The sequence below is a fragment of the Pseudomyrmex gracilis genome, unplaced genomic scaffold (assembly GCF_002006095.1).
Source record: "Pseudomyrmex gracilis isolate BER0280 unplaced genomic scaffold, ASM200609v1 scaffold_13, whole genome shotgun sequence".
NCBI lineage: Eukaryota > Metazoa > Arthropoda > Insecta > Hymenoptera > Formicidae > Pseudomyrmex > Pseudomyrmex gracilis.
Genome location: NW_018020597.1, coordinates 76,957 through 91,108, shown reverse-complemented (window position 1 = coordinate 91,108; position 14,152 = coordinate 76,957).

Genomic DNA, 14,152 nt, shown 5'->3' with positions numbered 1-14,152 from the left:
TTTATTTTATATATAAAAAAAAAAAAAAAGAAGAGAATTTTTCCAATTGCGAGTTTTTGCGAGAATTAATGGGATGAAAATCAATGAGAAATTAAATCGCAATAAAAATCTGTTCTTCCATCTGTAGTGACTTAGTACAATAAAACATTATCCAAACTCTACAACACATAAACACATAGCTTAATTTTAGCATTTGATAGCGTTCGCTTGACAGACTGGAAAATCCTGAGATTAGCCGAGCGCTTAAAAGATAATGCCTGATTCATCCGGTGCGTGGTAAATATTACCACGTAGCGGAGCTGTTTATTACGTGTTTATATATCACAAAATTTATTTCGTTACAATTTGAAATAATAACAAACGAACATACACACGCATGTAATTGTGTTTATATAAAATTGGATTGATTGTAAAATTTTTGATTAAAATTAAATTGTTTGCGTAAAACAGGATCTTTAAAGCTTTATTGTAATGCGGAATTATTTCATCTATACTTGCTGCGTGTATTAAAGCACACGTAGCTCTCGTTGTGCACGGTTTCGTGCGTATCTCGAGAAGCCGCGTGTGTAAATCTCCAGACAAATTCGCCTCGACAGACTAAGAATCTACTAGCGAAATTTCGTTCGGCGCGTTACAGCATTTTACACTCGCCAAATCCGATCACGTTATTTTGCGCGGATAGACGGTAACCGAACGCGTCATAAGCGCATCTTATCCCGTCGTCAGATCTTAATCCATTCTGATCCACCGTATGGTTTTTATAGATTTCGAACAACCAAACAAGTTTCGCTAATGTAATCTTCTGTGTGCCGCAAAATTTTGATAAGTTTGTCGAAATACATTCAATTTGCAACTTAAGGTTGCGGATCAGATATTGTTTTTACTGTCGCTCTGACACGCAATCGCGTTGTTTTAAATGTTGCAAATGCGAACGCGGAGTACCAGTCACTCGCGCGCATCAGTCTTTATTAGTAAAACTATCTGTTCTCAGAATTAAACGTATACTCAAACAAGATTCAACACCGTATATATCGTATTTAGCGCGTGAGTCATTCGTTCTTGCGACAACTTAACGTTCCAAGCTGACAGTTCTATTTCTCTAATACGCGCGACGCGCAGCGGCTGATTACAATATTGACGCCAAAAGTAAGAAGACATCGCCGAGACCAAGAGACACCAAATTTCTCATCGTCATCACCGAGCGATGCACTTTTCATTTTGCCGAAAGCGTTTCGAAGGCGTTGGATGTATATTCTTTCGTTACACCCGAATACACACGCGCGCGCGCGCATCCCGAGAAAGACAGAGAGAAAAGTGCGCGGGGGATGGAGACATGACAGTGGGGTAACGATTGCATCCGCGGATGCCTCCGATGCAATCTGTGTGCAAAGCGGTCTGAAGTTGCAACTCCTACGACGGACGGAGAACCGCGGGTGGGGTGCCGTCGCCGAACGACGCGAGGCGCGAAGGGAGTAATAAGAAGAACGGGAAACGGGGGGAGGAAGAAGGGGAAGTGAGAAAGGGTCAGGGGGGGGATCGTATCGCGGGTGGAAGGACGTGCGTCGTGTTTGAGGGAAGAGGGCGAGTGAAAGGGAGAGAGGGTTACGTTATCGGGCGCGGTGGTGGCCCTTGGCAAGGGTGGTTTGCCAGGGTCGACGAAGTGCGCCCGATGGCAAAGCTCTGCTTCCACGGGGCGTGCCACCGACGGAGCTTGCGGGCGGAGCTTGTGCGACACGCCTACTCTGACGGGACACAGGAGTAGCTTTCGCGTCGAACCACGAAGCCGGCGCGACGCTCGCTGTTTCAGGACCGCGTATCCCACCACCGCACAGGACAAACGTCTCTCGTCGAGATCTCTCTCTTTCCTTTCCGGAGCTTTTTCGAGGTAAGGACGTGAGCCTCGCCTTACGACGGCCACACGGACACCTCACCACTTTCGCACTGTACGCGTTTATCCGAAGTGTGGGAGGTTGAGTACGACGTAAAGGGGGAAGGAGGAGGAAGAGAGCGAGAAGGGAGGAAACGGCCGAGGCGGGCTGGCTCGCTGTGAGAAAAGCTGGGTTTTCTCTCCGAGAGGGGCGATAAAGGAGCGGAACGAGAGGGAGGACTAAGAAGCGCACGGGAGAGGGACAACTAAGGCTAGAGTAACGTATGCCCGGAGCTAATTTGCCGGAGCTTACCCGGGGAAATTACGAGCATCCCACGCGATGCATCCGAATATCCTCGTCGTCCAATAGACGACGGTTCCGATGTCCGCTTAGAATTAAAGGAAGCACGCCCGCGGAAGCTTGAAAGTGCAACTACGTGATTCCCGACCGGGAGAAGGATCTTTCTCGTCTTTACTTTAGGAATCTCGTGTTTTTTAAGTAATTTTATTAAATGTTTCATCCTCGAATATCTATTGTATCATATTGATTTTAATGTAAAAATACATTTTTGTGTGTATACAAAAGTTTTGTATGTTCTCGAATACCCAGTGTTACACCGGAATAGAATTTCAGCCTCTGTACTCTGCACATCCTTTATATCAACAACTGCTATTGTAAAGTACATCCACATCCCAGAGAAATGGTGCGCGTCACCGCACAGGAAGCATCTCACGATATACTTTCCGCGGTGACATTAAGATTGTCACGTTCGTGTATTTTACTTTGAGACACCTAATATATGTATAGAAAGTTATGAGTTCAAAAAGAAAATTCAAAATCAACGTTATTTCGATTATCGTACCACGATTGGTGTCACGTTATGGCATAATTTAAAAAATCAGCAAGACAAATCTCAGCTTTCTTATCGGTGACAAAAAATCGTCTCGCTACATTTGTACGCAAATAATTTCGATTACGAAAAAACAACAGCTGTGTCACGGATTATCTCGCTTGCATCATGTATGCAAGTTACGACTTCGATAAACTCGAGATCTGCAAGGGAGATAAGATACGATAATAATATTTGTCTAAAACCAATTAATTCTCTAAGTAAAATGTGACAAAAATAATTTGTTGCGCACGCGATTATGAAATTATGAGACACTACGAGCGATTACGGGACTGTGCAATCAGTTACAAAATGTTAATTAGTGCGCATTTTTCAATTGATCTTAAACTTTTTCGCGATCTGTTTAATCGATTTATTTGCAATTTTTTAATATGTACAATATGTCGTGTGTATATACAATATCATTTTTAGGATACATGCGTACCTGCGCGTGCACAATTAAAATGTCGCCTGTAGGAATGCAACCCGACTGTCACAATAGTCACACTGTTATTCGATATCGCCGCTCGAGGCGATAATTTTCCCGTGATCCGATACTCGCTACGTGAGTTTCGATCGATTAAACACAAAATTCGCGCAATAAAACAAACTCACTCTCTTGCGAATCTGAATTTTATGAGCCGAGGGTTCCGGACTCGCGCAATAATAAAGAGATATTGCGCGCGGAGTAGGCGCGTAAGACACGGTGTGTACATCTTCAGGGGAGAGGAGAAAGAGGGGAGGAAGTAAGATACGTGTACTCTCACGAAAAAGTACACACGCGCCCGATATCTGTCGCGACGCGAATCTCTTCGCGCCGAGCATGTGGTCTGGCGGCGTTAAGATACAAATTGAAAACCATTTGGCAAATCTCCCCGTCGTTCGAAGTGTTAATAAATTCAGCTTTACAAGGGTCGGAGGGTTACGTTATGGATCTACGCGCTTGGAGACGCGGCGCGTTTAACTTGCATAAAAGCGGTACGCCTCGCTTCGGTACGCGTACGCGCGCAAGAGAACCGGGAAATCCCTCTCCTCCACGGGGGAGGGGGAGGAAGAATATTTCGAGGCATCGGAACGGATCTTTTTATCGCTCGATCGAGCGGAAGCCCGCGCGCGGAATATATACGGCCGTGCAATTTGCTGAACCGAAGGTAACGTGTGTGCGCGCGGACGTTAATAAAGGCACGGTGAAGAGAGATGAAATTCCGAGGTAAGGATAGACGGTGGTTTTACATGTCTGCGTTTTATACACACGTTCGAATCGGTAAAATATTTGACAAAATAAAAAAATTCCGATAAACGTCCCGCGTGAATGCAAAAAACTTTATATTACATCTGATGCGGATTTTTTCTCTTTTTTTTTTTTTTTTTTTGTTATTTTAATAAAAGTTTAGACGGACGATGTGACGCTAAATATACAATCGCGACTTGACTCTTTCATCAAATTATTATGCTAGAATTATGACACTAATAGCAGTTACACAATTGATAAGGATTTAGAAATTCCCTCGAGTATAGGAAGGGAGAGTTTTTTTTTCCCCCATCTCTCTTTATATTCTCTGCAGAAATGTCACTTCGCTTTTCATGCAAATGCTCGAACGCTTTTTCCCGGAAAAGTCAATCGATTCGCAATCAGCTTTCCGGCCGGCCGGCTGCTTTATCTCCCTTAGTTCCGCGGCCGCGAACGATACAGAATTTAATACAGCTTCAACGTGTTCAATAAACTCTCGGTTGCGACCGCGCGCGCGCGCGCGCGCGTACGTGAACGCATCGTGTCGCGCTGAATTCTAACTCGTCGTAGAAGAGAGAGTTGTACGCCGTAATCCTCCGACTCTACTACCACCACGGCGCGAGTCCTTTGAGGGTGAAAACGTTTCCGGGAGAGCAAAAGGAGGATCGAGTGCCGCGCGCGGACGAGATGGAGAAGAAGGCTATCGGAGACACACGGTCGTAGTTTGCGGGAAATCTGTACATGTAATACGGCGTAATAGGAAAGAGGAGATTTTAGTCGGTACAGAGAGAGAGAGAGAGAGAGAAAGAGAGGACGGGGGAGGAAAGGTCGAACGCGGAGTTGAGTGCAGAGATGGGCGAGGGAGGTATTATCTGCACGATACGGACAGGAGGTACATATGCGGATAGAGCGGAACATACGAGGAGGAGTGAGTTGCGAAACGAGACCGGCGAAAGGGATAGACGAGAGCGACTCAAAGGCAAATATGAGGTTTGGAAATTTGGATTAGGACTCTACGTAGAGCGGACGCGAAGGGGATGCGGAGAGGTCCGTCGATGTCCCCTTTGGAGTTCTCGCGGGGCGATCAAGCGCGTATACAGAACTTACCGTGTGTGGATGTTGCGAGTGAGGCTTTTCCACATGGCGACCAACATCAAGCTGCTTAGACGACGATTTGAGACTCGGGTTAACTCGCCAGGATTGCCCGGATACTGTATTAGACTAACCGACCGTGAATTGACGGGGCAAGACAAGGAAAATTCGACAAAAGTTAAGTGAGAGATTGAAACAAAAGAAAAAAAAAATAGGAATTGTATTTCACATCGCTGCAAATCGTTGAATTGCGAATTTCACGGGAAAAACTTGCTTTTGTGGATTCGGTTTTTTTACATAAAATAGAGATCGTTTGTATGTCGATCGTGCGGAGCGCTGATATATCACTGATTGTGAGTTTATCCCTTCACCGCACAAGAGAAGTGATCGAATCTGACCTCTTCCTTCTTTTCCGCTCAGCTGAAGGTCCACATCTCCTTTGAAAAAGAAGCGAGTCCAGCGATTCTCGTGTATGTCACAAGACGAATATATATATACCAATAATAAATTTCCGTGTGCTTTTATCTTGAGATTTCTAAATCATTATTCTCTCGAAATTATCTCTTGCCAAAAGAAATTGTTAATTTGCGCGTAAAATTTATAACATTATCTAAAATCTGTAGTCGCGGTGTCCGATGAATTATTCATCTTTGCTTTACAACTGCATCAAAGTAACATGTAATATCAATTAGCAATCATGAAATTAAACATATAATCAAAGATATAATAGAAGGTTTTTTAAGTTTAATATAAAACATTATATTTTTGTTTTTTAAACGGAGAAAACATTTGTATTGTTTCTAAGTTTTGAAATGTGTGTCAGAATTAAAACTTCTTGATACAGAAAGAAAGAGAGAGAAAGAGAGAGAGAGAGGAAGGGAGCAATGGGAATAAATTCGCTCTGTGAGAGATCTTTTCAGAAAACGTGACGATCGCTTATCTCTTCGTGGCAGAGAGTAATTCAAATTCGAAAAGATAATGTGTCGGCACACCGCGGCGCAGTTACATACCTTCCCGCCGCGTAGTTACGTAAGTTAAGGCAACCGCCCAACAGTCTTCCCCAACCCCGTTACAGCCCGCGTGGACGTAAGGCGCGGTGTAGACGTCGCTCTCTCCCTCTTTCTCTCTCTCTCTCTCTCTCTCTCTTTCTCTGCGCGAGCGCTCTCTTGTACACCACTCGACAGTAGGATGCGTTATATATCACGGGGGAAGAAAACTTCCAGCATAGATAACCTACTTGAGGAGTTAGCCCGCGTACATGCAAATTTCTGAATTATTATGCCGCGCCGAGTACATTATGCGCTAGCTACCGCCCTACGTCCGCCCTCTTTCCAACCCTCTCTCTCTCTCTTTCCGTCCGGTCTCGCGACGAGATGCGGCACTTATCTCACACCGCCCGCCCGCCTGCCTATCCCTCGCCAATTGCACTTTGCAATTAATCTCTGATACCGCACGTGCGCTGAAATAAGGACGGAACTGACAAACTCTTGAGTCGGAAGTTGGCGGCGATTCTCTTCGTCAATATTTCGAAAAAATAAACACTGAGCGAATAAAAATTCGTCTTCTCATTAGAGACCGGATAAACAAACGATTTTTATTTCACAACACTTTGTAGCATAAATAAAACCTCTGTGTAATAGCGAATATAATCGTTAAACATTACGTGGTTATTAAACATTAGATGGTTAGATAACAAGTGCTATCTACTAGAGGGGATGTATCATCAAGCGCGATATATATCATTAGTCACTTATCAAGCCACGAACGAGACTCGCTGCCACTCGCTACCGCGCTGCTATCAGACGTGTAACTTAATCATAATATTACAGAGAGACGACGACGTGGAGTTGCGGGGGAGGGAAAAATTCATCCGCAGCGCAGTTAATCGAATTCGAACGTCAGTTTCATAATGTAGAAAATATTATACGCAAAGGTCGCACACAAAGTCGAGTCGCGCGCGATCGGAAAGCGCATTTGAGGAAAAAGGTGAAGATCGCACGCGCGCGCGCAAGATTCTGTAAGAAAAGACTTCCGTCGCGTAACACTTTCTCCGATTAATTGCGTTAATTGTCCCGAGGCAATATCAGGCAGCAATTAAGGCTGCTAATTAAGTTCGAAGCGGAGACATCGGTCCGAGCACTAACTCCCACCCTCTCGCGCAGTAACCCTTCACCCTTTGTCCCTCTATCTTCCTACGTGTAGTTCTCTCTCTCTCTCTCTCTCTCTCTCTCTCTCTCTCTCTCTCTCTCCCTTCTCGTCGCTCGCGATAGCGCACAAAGCTGCGGACTAACTGAATTTTCTTGAGCAGTCAGGCGTCCATCAAAGATCCAGACGATAGAAGGGCCTTCGTAAGGGCCTTCCAAGAAGACTGTATTAACCCGCCTCGCATCCTTTTCGAAGACAATTAAACAGGAACGCAAATCGAAGTGCGACGACGAAGAGGACGATCCGCGAACGACGTATGCGAATCTCGCTGACAACTTGTACCGCAATCCGCGGCATATAAATAATACCAATAGCGACTATTTACGAAGCGTCTCTGTGTTGTTTTCGGTGCGATGTGGACATCAAAAGACTGTAATGCAATTGATATTTGATGCTCGCGCGGTGTGTAATGCAATTGTTCGAGACGTGAGCTGCACGTGCGAGCGTAACGCGGACGGAAAAAGGTCGGTAAAATGGACGAGGGAAAGGAAGCAGAGGGCGAAAGAGACGTGCGCGCGCGAGAGACGCTCATCGAGCCGGGCGGGTATAGGATCGGCCCTGAGTATCCTCCTCACTTATAGCTAAACGCATCTAGTCTGTATACTGGGTGTACACGCGATAAGTAATTCACTTAGACCTCTATTGAGTTAACCCTTGCTTCTCTGCCGTGTACCTCCATTTAGCCTCTGAAACCCGCTGTTCCGGGCGCCACCGCCCTCCCTCCCGTTCCGTTACACCCGCCGTCTTCCCATCGTGCGCGTTCGAACGATAAAATTGAAATCATCGACGAGGACGACGCGCGTATATACTTTGTACACCCCGTGCACGCACCCCCCCTTGGGTGCGCAGGTGCAGCGCAACGAGAACGCGCGCGCGGCCGCCATTGCGTTGCAATTTTGAGAGAGAGTTGCTCGTCACTTCAGACTTCAATATTTCAAACTTGAGTAAAACCACTGCTAAGCGATAAAAATTTTCAAATGCGAAACACATGTAACTTGAAAAAAGTCAATGAAACTTACACGTTGAGTTGAGATTTTGCACACGGTTTTTTGTTTTTTTTTTTAATGCTGTTTTAATCGATTAAAATTCACAATTTCACGATCGTGAAATTTTCCGCGCTGACTGACTCGCATTGGATGAAGGAAGAAATTGATATCCGCTCGATTACATTGGAGGGAGGGGGGGATGGAGAACAGACAGACAGACGGCGAGAAGGAAGACGGTCAGAATGGGGAAAGAGAGAGGGAACAGGGAGGGGGCAAAAGGTCAGGTCATATTGTGGATAGGCAAAGTAAGTATCTACCTCGTCGAAACGTCGGTATAAGACCACTTAGAGCAAGGGTTCGTCTCTTTGGGAAAGCTTATGGTGGGCCCTCAAAGTGGCCATTACCAGCCGATGGTTGGCTCGTAGATGGTCAGTAAAATCGACGGCTAGCTCTTCCACGTTACCTCTCCCTCCCTCCCCTCATCACACCGTCCACGTCTCTCCGCGCTCTTACTCACTTTCGGTTGGCATTTCCCGACGAACTTGTCCAATTACGTGTGTCAAGAGGTATCGAATAATTATGGCGGTTTACAGCGTCGGCCGGCGCATCTTCCGATAGCGCTCGACTGATACTTCCGTAAATTGTCTATTTTCTTCAATTTCGAACGAAATATTCGGATGCGCGTAAACGTAAAGAATCGAAACGCAACGGATCTGATCCGAAAACTGGAACTGGATTTTTAACTCTCTCGATCGTGGTTCGAGAAATGTGTGCGAACCGATTTTCTCGGACAACGAGTCTTGTTCCGAATCCGGTCGATGACAGCCGATCACCCCGATGCGTGACGGCTTCAATGGAGCAATGAATGTCACTTCTGTCACAGAGGGGTCTAGGTCAGCGTTTTCTGTTAACGTGCACGAACGGTTTGATAATTGAACCGTTACCCACGTACGCGAGCATTTGACAGTTACTCGATAGTTCACGCCCGCTAACGTTTCTCCCGTGTGCTAACGTGTCCTTCCGGTAAGCCTTGGATGTTACACAGTTGCTCCGTAGCCGTCGCGGTAATAATGTTGCAGCCGCCCGGCTCTGTCATTGTTGTCAGAGTCCCGGTACTACTGCAAAATTGATGTCGCGGAATTATGCCGCCGTCGTCCGTTTGTTTGTACAACTCCGTGTAACTTTAAACGCGTCGTTTCCATTAATAAGTATAGAATATTAATGACGAATTACGACAACGTTTCGTAATTGTTTAAAGATAAATAATTAAAAGATAGATATGCATGCGATATATATTGGTAGAAGTATCAAAATACGTTTCAAGCATTTGTATTAATTAATTTGACATATTTTGTCAATACACACATACAACGCGAAAAAAAACACATAAGTTACGTTTTTTTTCAATACTAGCACAACACAAACGCGCTCTACGCGCACACTATTGTTATTTTTATTTAACGTGTTGTCAGTGAACACAACCTGTCACCGCGATGACAGATAGTATATACGTCTTATAAACCATATATAATACACATATGAGAAATGTCAGAAATAACGCATGAAAATCAAACTCAAAAAATAGTGAGAGAGAAGTGGAAAAACAACACGTGACTAAAGTCACGTAACAGGGAAAAAGGATTATATATATTATATGTAATATTCTATATCTATATATAATACACACACATACGCATATATGTATATATATATATATATACTGTAATTACGTGACCGAAGTCAGTAACACCGCCGCGATCGCGCGCCCGCGGTCAGTGACTCCCCCCCACCAAGGCCGCGCGGCCGGGTCAATGACCCCGCCAAGGCCGCGCGGCCGAGGTCAGTGACCCCGCCAAGGCCGCGCGGCCGAGGTCAGTGACCCCGCCAAGGCCGCGCGGCCGAGGTCAGTGACCCCGCCAAAATCGCGCGGCGAAGGTCAGTAACATTACTGTAGTACGTATATAATACATATAATACAATATAAAGTATAATATTATAAATATATAATAAATTATATGTATATAATATGTATTATTTAATGTTATATATAATATAAATTACAGTCACGTTATTTTCACGTGTTGTTTTTCTACTCTTTCCTGTCACGTGACTTTAGTTACGTTTTTAATTTTCTCTATATATACGACGAACTGTCTCAAAATCGCTTTTCATTATTTACTCTCTCGATCTTACCGATTCGATTCGACTCGATCAACTAACCAACCAATCGGCAACGCGAAAAAGAGGCAACAATAGGTGCAATATATTCGAATCCAAACGCACACTTCTCGGTCCAAATGCCTTTTTTAATATAGAATATATTTCCCGAAAAGAACGCGGCGCGGTGTCTTTGTTTGTCTCCTGGCAGTTTTTTCAATTACGCGAGTAACCGCGGAAAAAAATCACGAAATTAATGCCGCGGGTTCATCGAAGTGGAATTTTAAAAAGTCACCCGTAACACGCGCGCGCGTGCGAGAGGAAGAGTATCGTTCGCCTGGCAGCGAGACACGTTTGAAGAATTAAAGTATCTAATGCGAAAGAAAGGTCTTCGAAGCCGCCGCTTGAAAGCGAAGCATTGTCTGCTTAAGCCCGGCATTCAGTGTCCTTTCTCTCTTTGCCACGCGCGACCTGTCTCTCTTCTTCGTCGGATATAAATTGCGAAAGGTGGGATAGACGAGAAGAGGGGGCTCGGTGGGGGGAAGAAATAAGAAATTAAGAGAGAGTCTTAGGAGAGAATAAAGCTAAGAATTAAGGCGGCGGAGAGGCTCGGGAGGGAAGGGAAGAGGAAAAGTAGGAACGACGGACTCGCGGAGAAAGAAGGACACGAACGAAGACGGCTGACGGCGGAAGAAGAAGAAGAAGAAGAAGAAGAGAGTACGAAATGAACTGAAACCACTGCTAGCGGTCGCTTTGGGGCTTAAGTCCTCCGAGGGATTCTTACTCGCGCGTCATTTAACAAAACAATTAGAAGTTAACCCCTTCCTGGAGGTCCGTCCATTCTTTTCTTACGAATCTACGTCCCAAAATTAAAGAGATTTTTTAACTCCTCGCGCTTTTTCGTCCGCGATTTTTTTCATTTTTAATTAGCGCAATTGTTTTACGTTTCTCTTCTGTTTTCGATTGATATAACGACGCATCGGCGGCTTTTACGTAAGTAAGTAATCCGCGCGGCGTGGCGCGAGAACGAATTTTCGGTTACGACGCGAAAATAAAGTTTTACGTGAAGCTTCATGTGAACGCTCTAGGGCAGTAATATGCTAAGTTGTTCGAAGCAAACTTTGCGCGAACACCGAGAGAAGAGCCATATATATTATTAATGAGATTCAGCGGTCCTTTTCATAGTTTCCGGAACTTGATCTTTAGCGCGCCTATTCCCCCGAGAATAACACACACGAAAATTTCCCGATTGGATAATCGTGTTAATATTTTTAAGAAATATTTTAAAAATATTTTAGTGTAAATAAATTACTGCAAAACAATACGCGAAAACCGACAGACACACAGTCTACTCATAAAACAAATTCGTAGAAACTGTCAAAGACAGTTTGTTCGTAATTTTTTATAAAACAAACTCGAACCAAGAATGTCCAAAGATACCAATTAGCGTTGAAAAAAAGGAGTTGCTTTACTTTTACCGATAGACGTCTGCGTCATATCGTGAGTTTTTCGCGTCTTTCAGTTATAGATAAATAAAAGTGTAACGTAAACCAAAGACATCAGGACTCCTTCTCTCTCTCTCTCTCTCTCTCTCTCTCGCCGCGTGAGACCGCACGGGTGGAAACCACCCTACATCCCCCCGTCGCTCATCCCCGACGCTCCCCGTTTTCGAGAAGCGCGCTGAGCGTGTTCCGAGGAGACAAAATAAATATGCCGTCCATGTTTTTCCGTCACGGCCACCGTGAAATGTGCATAATCCTCAAACGAAAATGTCGACGAGGGAGGCTCCCAAGTTCGGGGGAGGAGAGAAAACCGGAAAAATCTCTCCGAGTGGGTGGCGGGCGAAAAGATTTCTACCAATTATCGACGGCGCGTCTTTTGATCTGCGTCGCGCGACGCGTATGTTGATTCTTAAAACTCTTATTTCTGTTTGAAAAAGCAGAGGAGCAAACTCTGACTGCCTACTCCCCGCCGTTCTCCGTTCCCCTTTCCGTCGACGCGCTACCGCGATTTGCGGTGGATATTTCGCCGAACCTGGCGCTTATTTTTCAGACCGAAGAGAAGAATGAAGTTCTATACACGTCGGAAACACAAGATCCTCCGAAAAGTTTCTTTTTTGTCTCTCGTCTCTTTATTTCAAAGCGTTCACCGACGTTGCGAGCGAGAGAAAAACTCTGACGTACTTTCTATTTTCTCTCTGTGCAAACGAGTTTGAAATAAATTTTTCTTTTTTGCGCTAAAATATGATTATCATTGTTAATAAATTAATGGAGCTCGCAGCGAATCGCGAACGCGTATCACACAATTTTTATTAATAATAAAGTCAAGGCGAATTTGCGTGGAAATCTTAGAAGTCGTAAAGAAACGATTCATCAAGATCTGCGATTCATAAAAGGCTCCTAATCCCGAATCGCGACAAGCGCTTTCCAGCGAGGGGGTAGCGGTTGCAACTTGGAGTGGCCATTGTAATGTTAAGCGTCTACCCTCCCTCTTCCCCCCCTCCCATACCTCTCGCTTCTTCTTGCGGCCAAGTCTGTTATCTCGACGACGCTTTTCACGATGGAAGCCTCACCCGCTTCTCATTTTCCCCGGCAAACGGAGAAGACTAAAACAATGAAAGAAGAAACGTAAAGATCACGCTATTGTTATTGTGGTTATTAGCGACTGAATAATTCGTCCAAACCCATTATCGTCTATTAAGGTCGAACTTTTGCCGCGCGGTATCTCGTGCGCGGCCGCGGTATCTTAATGCATCCTCTTACAGAACAATACCCTTAATTAATAATAATCCTATTGGAGAATAATCAGACATGCAATTGCAAAAGCCAAAGATTCGATCGTTACGATTCAAACGATAGAGTCGTAAGTTAACGATCGTTAAAAGCAGGATTCCGCAACTATTTCGTTTAAATGCATCAACCGCGAGATGTGATATTCATTAATATTATAATTAAATTGAAATTTAATATTTGAACAATTGAATTACACAAAAAGTAACATAAAAAAGTAACGAAATGATGTAACAGACATAATTTTGCGTCCAGTTGCCCGTAATTTCTTTCTCTCTCTCTCTCTCTCTCTCTCTCTCTCTCTCATTTTCAATCGAATAACCGTCGAGTGGACGAGTTATTTCGTTGACGGTAACCACTTATCCGACCGCGCGCAACGTCACATATCCAGAGCGGGTTCGCGGAGAGGTTCGGAGGTCAGCACGAAGAGGAGACAAACCCCACGCGACGGACTGTTCATGCGAAAGCCAACCGGGGGGCTTTTTAATCGACCTCCGCCACCCCAAACATCCGTCAGTCCGTCCGGTAGAGATTAATTTCATCATGAATGTTAGTCCAACACTCGAGATTCAACCGTGAGCAAACACCCTCCACGCACTCTATTAACAGTTTAAAGCGTATTACGGTCGCGCTCGTTGGGTCGAGCTTCGCACGCACGATCAACACCCACATCGAGAGCAGCGAGTCGTTCAGAAATGAATGACGCGGTCAAAAGAGAATCATACATGAAAATATTTGTGTGCGCCCGAGTTGATCCGATTCGATCGTTTCGAGTTGACGCGCGCGTCGATATATTATTTTAGCGCGACTTCTGTCAACTTTTTCTAGTCGTTTGAATACACGTTTTGTATATTGAAAATATGACTTTTTGTTTTTTATATTGTGAATTTTTTTAAATTACATATAAATGTGTACGCGTGTGTGTATGTTTGAAA